The following is a 12,373-nucleotide window of genomic DNA, read 5'->3' on the forward strand; positions in this document are numbered from 1 at the left end:
TGTTGTGGTTGTTATTTCCTGTTGCTAGTGGGCAAACCACTAAATAAATGTTTTCATTCTCATTTTTATTTATTTTGTTTTTGTTGTTGTTTTATTTCTCATTTTTTTAATAGGTTATGAACTTTTACAACAACTAAAAAGTAGCAAATGTGGTGTTGAAGTAAATCACATAAAAATTGACCATGTGATGGCAATGATGATGATGATGATAAAACATTAAAAACTCGATTTAATGGAAATGTATGAACTTTTGATTTCCCCAAAGAATTTATCAGCCGTGGTGCTTGGAGCTATTTGAACAATGAAGTTGGCAGCAGATGCTATCGCGTTGGGTTAAAACAAAACATTGTGATATTTAAGTTGGTAAGTAGTGAAAATAATTTAGTTTCTTTTTAAATTATTTTGTCATATTCATAAGGAATTGTGATTGCGTATGAACGATATTTTTATCTATGTACATTTTGTATACGCACAATGGATTGGTGGTTTAATTAATTCATTCTTATGACCAAACGAAGGACATTTGAGGCGCTCAGCGCCAAAACAGCCGGAACCTTTTGAAATAAATACTAAAAAACTCTATATTGCATTTTTTTAGCAGGTAGATGTACATGTAATAGGGAGTATTTTTAGTATTTATTTCAAAAGTTCCGGAAAGATCTTTATAGCCTGTTTGATTTTTTGAACGTGTGGTTTAGGCTTTAGACAAATGATTTTTTTTTTCTGATTGCCTATTTATAGCAAAGATCATTATTTGTAATAAATTTATATAAGAAAATTAGTTCATGTTGTTTATGTATTTATACTGAAATATTATATCTATTCAAACATAAACCCTCGGACATAAACCCCAAAATACGTCTTGGGCCATCCAGACCGCGGTCATAAAGTCCAAGTTAGTTTTGGGCGTTATGACCTTTACAATTCTTTTTATAAAGCCCATTTGGTGTTAAGTCCGTTCTTAATAAAAATGTTACATAGGTGAATTTTGAACGCGTAAGTCTCTCCAAGGGAGAAACTCCTAAATCCCGCCTGAAGTCCGTCCACTTATAGAAAATTTAAATTTAAATGTTCCATAAAAAATTACTTTTAATAGCATTTTTCTTGTCAACCAAAATTTGTTATAGCATTGTGAAAAATTTTGTCCACAAACTAAAATATTTTAAACAAAATTCCTCACATAGTTAAAAACTCACAATTTTCACTAAAGACCAAAGACCAGCAGCAGCACCTATTCAAATCAAATCACCATTAACTAGAATAAAATGGAAAAATTCGTGTTTGTGTTTTATGGTCATGCATTGGTCGGTCGGCCGCAACTCAATTGCAGTATTTTAAGATTTTTATTACCATTAAAACACCAGATTTTTATATGCTAAAAGAATATTAGGTTAAACCGATAAAATATGTAGACAAATGTTATGTCGTGGAAAAAATCAACTAAATCATATTTTCTAATTTAGAAGAAATAAAGTTTAACATTAATCTTATATTCTAATCAAATTTCAAAACAATATATCAGCCTTTTTTTGAGATTATTTTTTCTAGTAAGACAAAATTGAGTTCTCGAGATACAGCCGCTGTCATTTATCCTAATTTTTGGCAAACGCTTCGAAACAAATAGGTTTCCTGTGACCATGTTATGAAAGAATAATATTTCAAATACATATGGTAAAAACCAAAAATGTTTTACAATCGATGAATCCGAGTTTCACCCATTCTGAATTCGTGAACTGTTAACATATTCTATATAGTACGAAGTGCTTTAGAGGGATGCCAAAATGTCGACCATTGAAATAATTTAGGTGGAAGCTGTGTTGGCATCAATGTAGACAAATTCGTAAAAATGGGTTGAAGTCAACAAGTTTGTTATGTTCCCTTCCGATTTCAGGCTTAACCTTACATTTTATAGACCTATGGCCAATGAAAGAATCACAAAATACTCCATCGGCAACATGATGCTAGTGTATGATTTTCGATATAACCACTGCACCCACTTAAAATTTATCATTTTGGAGCCGGAATTTCGGGGTTTTTTGCATTTTTTTAATAATCCGGACGCGCAACAAGATAATATTCAAAGCACATGATAGGCTTATAGTGATTTTACGTCGTTCAATATATATCTCCTGAGTGTGCTCCTTATAGTTTCCTAGTAATTGGGGTCTAAAGACCAAAATTGATGCTTGAATTTTCATAAAAAACCCCATTTTTTGCTTCTAAATTATTTGTTGAAAATCGCAATGATAATCACTGTGATTTTTTGTTGATTTTTAGGAGGTGCGTAATAATTAACAAATTATAATGTAATTTATGGAAATGCATAATATCAAACACAAATTTTTGCAAAAACAGTAGTTTCAACAGAATATGCTTGAAATTAAATATAAAATGCTTAATTCTAAACAAAAAGTGTTGCAAAAACTACAATTGCAACAGAATGTGCTTGGAATTAAACACAAACAATAGCAAATTAATTTTTGGACAATATTCACGTAGAAAAACAACAAAACTCAAAAAACACCTAGCACGTGTTTGTTGCTCGCGGTTCTTTGTTCGAAGCGGACAAAAGATTGTGAAGATATTATTTTTTTAATAAATCATAATTAAAATAAGAAGTAAATTAAAAAGTCTATACAAATATTGCGAAATAGTGCTTTTTAATTTAATTTTTAATGTCATAAATATTTTTAATTATCATAAAAGTTTAGAAGTCTGCAACCAGATTGTACTCGTCTATATATAAAAATATATATTGTTATTTTCATTAGTATTTTTAATTACATATGTAAATGAAATATTTTACGTTTTTATATAAATAAAACAAATTTTTCTCAGTAATCAAAATGTAGTTTTATTAAACGCATTCAAAAATTATGTACACATTTGGGTACTTTGCATACACACAAAAGTGCTTAAAGTTACAATAAATTGTGTCTAAAATCGCAACTCAAAACGTGTGCAGTTTTAACCACATTTTGCGTAAAATCTTACAATAACAAAACTGTTGAAAATTACGCATTTTTGTGTCGCATCTTGTTGCTTATCATTATCATAGTGGAATTCAACAGAAATAGTTTAGAAAAAAATATTTTTAAAATATTTTTTTCTTTACAAGTGTCATTTAATTTCCATTGAACCCCGCGTAAATTTAGTTTTTTTACGCGACGGATCTAATGAGCCCTTCCGCGATCGAGTCCTTGGAAATAGGAAAATCAGCAAAAATATATTCTGACAAAACACGTACTAAATCGCAAAATAGAATGTGGAGGCACATCCGCGGTTCTTGAAAAATTTATTTGAACAAGTAAAAAAGTATCAGTCGACTTTGCCGACAGAGATATACCCTCAGCCTGTGTGGATTGAAATACTTTTTTCCCAAAAAAAAAACTTATGTATTTAAGGGGGTATGAACCGGCAATAGTATGAATAGGACTAAAACTCAAAACATTTGCGGGGATATCGATAGATAGAGCTTTTTTATCACACTAGCCTACCGAAAACATAAAATCGCTGTACACAGGGCTAATATGAAAACCTTCGGTAACAAGTAAAAAAGTATCAGTCGGCTTTGCCGACAGAGATATACCCTCAGCCTATGTGAACTTTGATCAACGGACAGACCGAATGTATTTAGGGTCTTTTCAGAATTTTGTGGACTTTAACTTGCCGACAAAAAAGTGGATTAGGATTAAAGTTAAAAAGTTTTGCGGAGGAGGGAATGGACCGACATAGTGCATTACGGAAGAGGATGTTATTTTGAGAGTCATATCTTTTCGATAGATATCGCGCCCACTAGTCATTTCAGTGGGTTATCGTACACCTGGAAGCATGGACTTGTCCACGGAAAACTTAATACGGCTGTACATCATCGGTATAAATTTCCAAAGGACAAAATTTTGAACTTTTGTGGGGGAGGTATCCTAAGGAGAGGACCACTTTAGAAGTTAAACTAAGTTTTGACAAAATATGACGAAGGTCAAATTTTAGACCAAATCGGTCTATCAGTTCGAGAGTTATTGTGCTCTCCAACTACTACATATGGTGCCATAGAGGTTTTTTACAACTTTCGGGCTGTTTTCCCAAGAAGTATGGACTTGCCACTGAAAAAACTTTTACCGTTGTAATTGAGACAGCGATTGCAAGTTGCTTCAACAAAAATCATAGTTAGTCAAGAGCAGGTCTTAAAGTGAACTCCGAAATTTTGTGTGGGAGGTACCCGAAGGAATGGGCAAATATAGTCCATATTCAAACCTAATCTATATCTGGTATATATATTAGGATGCGTAAAGTATGGACCAAATCGGTCCGTCCCTTCAAGAGTTGTCGTGCGCAGAATTTTTCTGAACATTTTTGAACTTTTGTGATGGGAAGTTAACTGAGGAGTGGACCGATATAGCTTATCTTTAAACTTAAACTAAGTTTGCACAAAATATTACGAAGGCCACATTTTGGACCGAATCGACAGATCCATTCGAGAGTTATCTTGCGCCCCAACCACTACACACGGTGTCATAGGGGTTTTTTGTACTTTTCGGGCTATTTTCTCAGGAAGTATGGACTTGCCCCTGATGAAACATATGCCGTCGTATGGGGGGCAGTGAATACAAGTTGCTACAACAAAAATCAGAGCGATTCGAGAGCAGGTCCTAAACTTAACTTTTCCGAAATTTTGTGTGGGAGGTACCCGAAGGAGTGGACCGATTGAGTCCATATTGAAACATCATCTAAGTCTGGTAGAAATTTCACGATGTGCAAAGTATGGGCCAAATCGGTTAATTCCTTCAAGAGTTATCGTGCGCACAAATTTTCCGAACATTTCCGAACTTTTGTGGGGGAGGTACCGGAAGGAGTGGACCGATATAACCCATCTTCAAACTTAAACTAAGTTTGCGCAAAATATTACGAAAGCCAAATTTTGGACAGTATCGGTTGATCCGTTAGAGAGTTATCGTGCGCACCAGCCAGCCAGACGGACGGACATTGCTAAATCGACTCCAACTTGTCTGAAACACATTTCGTCCAAATATATTTGGGGTCTAAAACCATTATTTCGATGAGGCACATTTTGCCCGTATGAAAGTGTATATACCCTCGTTAGCATAAATGCTGAGGGTATAAAAAGTGTATATTGACGTATTTTTGATCGGTGCTGATGAAACCGGATGCGCATCAAAATCATATGCACATTGCGCGACTTTTACCCACTTTAAGGTTTTTTGCAACTGACGGCACACAATGGCCCCTGAATGAAACATCAATATATGCATGCATCAACCGACTTTAACAAATTCGCGAATAACAAGAATTTTAATTTTCATATTTTTGAATTTTAATTTCCAATTCTTCTTAGTTATACCAAAGAGCAGTTAAGATTTCGCGATTGTAAACCACATTTCTTGATGATGTTTTAACAGTATACATTAATTATTGTATGGGATTTTAGCGAAATAGTTGAAGAACTCCCAAATATTTGTTTTCAATTTTTCTAATCGAACAAAAAATTATATTTGGAATAATATTTTAACAATACATTTTTTCTCTTTTGTTGTTGCTATAATATGCAATTTATAAAGCAAATGTTTATAATTTTTGTTTCATATTTTTTTACGCGTTGTATAGGTTCTGTACGAATTTTTAATTTATTTTTTAGAGGTTTATACGGACTCTGAGGAAGTATAATTTAGATTTGCTCCCAGATTTTTTTATTTGTTTATTTATTTATTTATTATACCCTCAGCCTTTAGGCTAAAGAGGGTATTTACACTTTGATACGACCAAAAATGTGCCTCATCGAAATAATGGTTTTAGACCCCAAGTATGTTTGTACGATATCCGTTTCAGACCATTTTGAGTAGATCTAGCAATGTCCGTCCGTCTGTCTGTCTGTCTGTCCGTCTGTCTGTCTGTCTGTCTGGCTGGCTGGTGCGCACGATAACTCTCGAACGGATCAATCGATTCGGTTCAAATTTTGGGTATCGAAATATTTTGTCCAGATTCGATTTAAGTTCGAAGATGGGCCATATAGGTCCACTCCTTCAGGTACCTCCCCCACAAATGTTCAAAAATTGTCGCAAAACTTGTGCGCGCGATAACTCTTGTAGGGAATAACCGATTTGGTCCATACTTTGCACATCGTGTAATTTCTACCAAACTTAGATGAGGTTCCAATATGGACTCAATCGGTCCACTTTTTCAGGTACCTCCCACACAAAATTTCGGAAAAGTTCAGTTTAGGACCTGGTCTCGAATCGATTTGATTTTTGTTTACGCAAGTTGTATTCGCTGTCCTCTATACGACGCTGTAAGTTTTATTAGGGGCAAGTCCATACTTCCTGAGAAAATAGCCTGAAAGTTACAAAAAACCCTATGACACCGTGTGTAGTGGTTGGAGCGCAAGATAACTTTCGAACGGATCTGCCGATTCGGTCCAAAATTTGGTTTTCGTAATATTTTGTACAAACTTAGTTCAAGTTCAAAGATGGATTATATCGGTCCACTCCTTCCGGTACCTCCCCCACAAAAGTTCGAAAATGTTCGGAAAATTTGTGCGTACGATAACTCTTGAAGGGAGTTACCGATTTGGTCCATCCTTTGCACATTATGAAATTTCTACCAGACTTAGATGAGGTTCCAATATGGACTCAATCGGTAAACTCCTTGGAGTACCTCCCACACAAAATTTCGGAAAAGTTCAGTTTAGGACCTGCTCTCGAATCGCCTTGGTTTTTGTTATAACATCTTGTATTCACTGTTCCCTATACGAAGGTACAAGTTTCATCAGGGGCAAGTCCATACTTCCCGAGAAAATGGCCGGAAAGTTGCAAAAAGCCCCTACGACACCTTGTGTAGTGGTAGGAGCGCAAGATAACTCTCGAACGGATCTGTCGATTCGGTACAAAATTTGGCCTTCGTAATAATTTACCAAAACATAGTTTAAATTCGAAGATGGGCTATATCGGTCCACTCCTTCAGGTACCTCCCCCACAGAACGTCAGAAATGTTCGGAAAAATTTTGCGCACGATAACTCTTGAAGGGAGTGACCGATGTAATCCATACTTTGCACATCCTAATATATCTACCATATATAGATCAGGTTCGAATATGGATTATATTTGTGCACTCTTTTGGGTACCTCCCACACAAAATCTCGGATAAGTTCACTTTAAGACCTGCTATCGAATCACTTGGATTTTTGTTGAAGCTATTTGCATACGCTACCACCATTACGACGGTAAAACTTTTTTCAGGGGTAAGTCCATATTTCTTGCGAAAACAGCCCGAAAGGTGTAAAAAACCCCTATGTCACCATATGTGGCGGTCGAAGAACACGATAACTCTCGAACTGTTCAACCGATTTGGTCTTCGTCATATTACATCCAAACTTAGTCACATGGGCAATACCGGTCCACAACTTTCGGTACTTCTCCCCAATATTTAAAATATATCACTTTGGATCTCCTAATATTTTATCAAAATTTAGTTAAACTTCTAAAATGGCCAATATTGGTCCTCCCTAACAGTACCTGCCCTACAAAAGTTCAACATTTGTGTCTTAGCGCAGTTAATTCCTATTCCGCATTATTGTCGGCAAGATCAAATGTCCAAAAAGGGCCAAATTCTGAAGAGACCTGAAATAAATTCTATCTGTCCGGAGGTAAAAGTTTCGCTTCACTTTGGCTGAGGGTATATATCTGTCGGCAAAGCCGACTGACACTTTTTTACTTGTTTTTTTTTTTTTTTTTTTGCGAAAAAAAAACAAGTTATTGTGCATCTACTGATGGATATCAAATGCTAATACTGATATACATATGCATACATTTTCTCAATACAACAAATATGACATTTAAAAATTGATTTCCTTTATAAGAGAATAAAAAACGCTATAACTATTGCGCATCGGCCAATTTTGTGAACTCGAACAGATTTGAATCCAGAATTTTTCTTAACCCTCAATACCAAAAATCGTAGATGTGCACGCAAAAAAATCATTTTTATTTTTTTAACGGAATTCTAAAGGAAGTTTGGTTTTTCTTATATATCTTTAAATTGTACCATATAAGACAATTTAGAAAGAGATAAGTCGAACTGAGCCATAGATGGGATGCACTACACCAGTATGTCAGAGTACTAGCTTTTCGCGGAATATATGTTTCTTGGCTGCTATATTTTGGTAGATGATAAAATATCAGGGATATAACTCATACTTTCAGCCGAACTTTCACGAAGAGTGGTCTGGCTTCCTTGCCTTGCTTCATTTCTTACATAATAAAAATAAAACAATAATGAATGCGGTGCCAATTTCAAACTAGGTTGCCCCTTTCTTCGTTATTCTTTTATTTTTATTATGTCAAAAATGAAGGAAGGCAATAAGCCAGACAACGAAAGTAATGGTGAGATGCGCTTCTTTCAATGAAATAGCCCCGTCCTAACAGTTTTGCCAAATTCAAAACAATAATTTGTTGTAAATTTTTGGCTTAACATTTTTCTATCTTAACCAAATCCAAACCGCAGTGTTGTTGGCGGAAGCCGAATTTTATGCAACATTTCATCACGACATAATAAACTTGTATACACTTCGAGTCATCCAAAATGGGACGCTTTAGAAGAAATGTGGATATCCTAAAGTGCCGTCATATTCTACTGTGGTAAATATTCTCAAAAATGTATGGGGATGGCTAATGCGTAAAATCTACGACTCTGGTAGATAGAACGCTTCCAAAAATCTATTTGTTGAAAGAATAAGGCAAGTCTTGTGAAGCATTGCACTTGATATACGAGTGTATCCTTAATCAGGTGGGATGCACTTTTACTGAATATTACTGAAAGTATTCCGTTTTTAATATAGAGTGAATATGCGTCGATATTCCAATACAATCTTTTTATGTATACCCATGTTTTTAAGGGGGGTTCTATCCATAAAGCAGATATGAATCGAAATGAATGACTAAGTTCATTCTAAACACATAAAACAAAATATAAAAAAGAACACTTTATATTTTGTATAAGTCGGAAAAAATCGAGGTTGAAAAAAATACGTTAATACGTCTTTTGAGCACTAGCACCCCTAAATACCAAGTTATAGCCAATTCGGTCTGAAATGTAGCTAAAAACGTAAAAATTACCTGAAATCGGGCTGTACTGTTATATGGGGGGCTATTCTAAAACATAAGTTTCGTGGTCATATACGGTCAGAATAATCATTTAGACCTCCTACGATTTAGTAAGGTCTAGTAGTCTATGGTGACCAATATTATGCAGACAAGTACTCGAATTAGATTAATTCGCTGAGCTGGTTTTAATTCAACTTCTAAAGTTCTCATATGACGTTAATTTATAATGTTTGTTTAATCAGTTTTGACTGCCATTTTTGCTCAAATAATCGGTTGCTTGCCGGTGTGGCCGTTCAATTTTGACAGTCATCAGACAACCACAAAATGTTTTGATGTTGCTCGACCGTTTGACAGTAATCGATATTTTCGAAAACTCGATAGTCTAAACTGATCGTATGTACCCCGCTTTAGTAAAAACGACGATGGACATTTTCAAAATAATTTCCAATTCCCCTATTCAGCACAAATCTAATATCAATGAGTCCAGGAAAGCAAATAAGATTTACCCTGTTTATTGGCATCGCAAGATCTGAAAGCCTATACTTTGTTCATCTTAAAACCCACTTCGTTCGTTTTCCATTTATTATGAATTCTTGTTAACATACGCATTTTTCATTACACACCAATATCAACATTAATGCATTTATCTGTAAAACTTTAACCACTAAAATGTTTTCTATACATACCCAAAAAAACGATAATATTTTATACCGATGTAGAAATGTAGTCGTGGTGGTAGTTATGGGATGTAAATTGTTATGCTGCAGTATTTGTAGACGGAACACTCAGTGTTTGGGAATGTAATTGCATTACCAGCAACACTACCACAACAATGGCCAACGACAGGAGCCAATGCACTTAGAGAAACACAACACACAACAAATGAACATTCATTCACTCACAACAATATGCGGTATGTGATCTGTAAATATGTATTCTGTACGTATGGTTGTATGTTCGATTGCATTTGCACATGCATTTATGAACATTTAAGCCAAACACCTTTTTTATGGTTAGATTTGTTTTTGATAATGCACGACAGAAAATCGGTCACAACCAAAACTGTGGTTTTATATTTACGCGGCACAATGCGTTAGTTAGTGAAATATGTTGATGATGGTCGAACCGAAGAATATGAATACAACTTTTGCATAAATAACCGTTTAAGTAAGCCCGACAGGAGGTATGATGATGAGGGGGCTTAACACGTTTTGTGCTTAGCATGCATATCCGGTTTCCGTTATAAATTATGTTATCTTAATTCGAGCTCATACAAAGAAGTAGCGATATTAAATGAGTTTATGTTAGATGCGAGAAACCGGAGGGGATAACCTTCCTCCTGACTTGTACAATACAGAACGTTAAAACCATTTGCCAAATGTCAGCGACAATAAAACTAAAAGACCGCAACACCACGACCAACAACAACGCACATACATATAATGAACATAACAATTAAAACTAAGGGCAAAACTTTTACTCTTTTCTTTTGTATGACGGTAGTTGTGGTTTGAATATTTCTAACGCTTAAGAATTACAAAGTTCACGCGTATTTTGCACGAAAGAACATTTTTTGCTAGTTAAACGTTAATGTTACCAAAATTTTTGATTTAAACACATTTGCCCAAAATGCTTGCAACATTTGGTACCGCAACCGATATTTTCGCGCTTTTTTATTTTGTTTCCTTTTTGTTTAACGAACGACCATTACATTTAATCGATTCTCGTGTCGTTTTGATGGTCAACATACCTCAACGCTAGCACAAATTAATTAGGCAATGGTTTTGTTACGATTTTTATTTCCGTTATTTTTATTAATTTACCGTTACATTAACCACGGCAGGAAGAGAAATTAACGCTTATGGCTTTTCGACACCATCACGAAACACAATGGTTGGTCACAACGTATCAAACACCGCCAATAGGCCAGGAAAATCAAGTGCTTTCCTTTAAAAAGTTACACGAACACGCACACATGAATTTCCTAGACATTCAAGCGCCATAAACGTCTTTTCATTGGGAATACCGTTTATAAACTAAACACACTTGTTATCCTTTGAACTCCTGTCATATCGTAACATCAACTTCGTTATGTGTGTCTTATTGGCAAACAGCTACACGAATTGTTATTTGTGGAGGGCCTGTCGTTCGTGTAACTTTGTGGGACAAAGAGGAACGCATGCGCCTATCGCCACAACATAAATTCACCACATTTTCCTATGGGTCAATGTTGTTTATGCGACTCTTTGTGTCTTCTAACCGGGAAGTTTGAGAAATGTATGTTGCCAGTTCTCTTTCATGCTCGCCTTTTGCCAATTCACCATTGTTTGCTCTTTCGCTCACTGGAAACATGTGCGTTTTCCAGTGTTTACTAAATTGAGGGAAATTTGGAAATGTTTGTTTTTTAACCATTTGCCGCAAATCATGTTATTTTGTCAGATTATATGGCAGTATGTTATGTTAACGCTACCATGTAAAATGAAGTAAAGTGCATCCTGAACTATGGAATTAAGATTACCGTCGAAGTGTAGGATTCAGGTAGATTTGGAAATTAGAACTTATGGGTACGAAAAATACTAAATTTGGTTCAATTTGTAATTAGCGAACGGATAGAGCTAGAAACCTGAAATTTGGAATTAAAATTGCTATTAAAGTGTAGGATTGAGAAAGTTTTTGAAATTCGTAAATATGGGTACGTAAAGTACTAAACTTCATACCAAAATGGTACTAAATTTGGTACAATTTGAATTTGGGTGAACGGAAATTTGCAATTAAGATTACTGTTGGAGTGTAGGATTCAGTTAGTTTTGAAAAATCGTAGTAATGGGTACGAAAATTTCTAAATGGTACTAAATTTGGTACTATTTGGATTTGGGTGAATGGATACCGCTGGAATCCTGAAATTTGGAATTAATATTACTCTTGAAGTAAAGGATTGAGGTAGTTTTAGATAATCGTAATTATGGGTACGAAGAGTGGTTAATAGTACAAAGTTTGGTACAATTTGGTATTGGACGAACGGATAGAGCTGGAATCCTGAGATTTAGAATTAAGATTACTGTTATTATTTGGTGTTATTCTAAGTGTAGGGTTGATATAAGTTGTTGTCGAAATACGTACCACAAATATACTAAAATTGCTAATGGTTCTCAACTTGTTATTGGGTATAGGAACAGAGCGCTGGTGTGTAACGTTGGTATGTTTACAAAAAGTACGGTCTTAATTTGGTGTCGGTCTAATAGGGTGTTGGAACAAAGTT

General features: G+C 35.0%; 1 protein-coding gene across 1 annotated transcript in view; it reads right to left on the reverse strand.

The window, feature by feature from the left end:
• The window catches only part of CARPB (Carbonic anhydrase-related protein B), a 424,717-nt gene extending 413,565 nt beyond the window's left edge, over positions 1 to 11,152 (reverse strand). The window contains exon 1 of the mRNA XM_073972303.1: positions 9,801 to 11,152. The gene's annotated coding sequence lies outside the window, so the exon portion shown is untranslated. The remainder of the gene's footprint in view (positions 1 to 9,800) is intronic.
• Positions 11,153 to 12,373: the final 1,221 nt, after the last annotated feature.

Source organism: Musca autumnalis, unplaced genomic scaffold, assembly GCF_047663935.1.
Source record: "Musca autumnalis isolate F117 unplaced genomic scaffold, ASM4766393v1 scaffold_3, whole genome shotgun sequence".
Lineage (NCBI taxonomy): Eukaryota > Metazoa > Arthropoda > Insecta > Diptera > Muscidae > Musca > Musca autumnalis.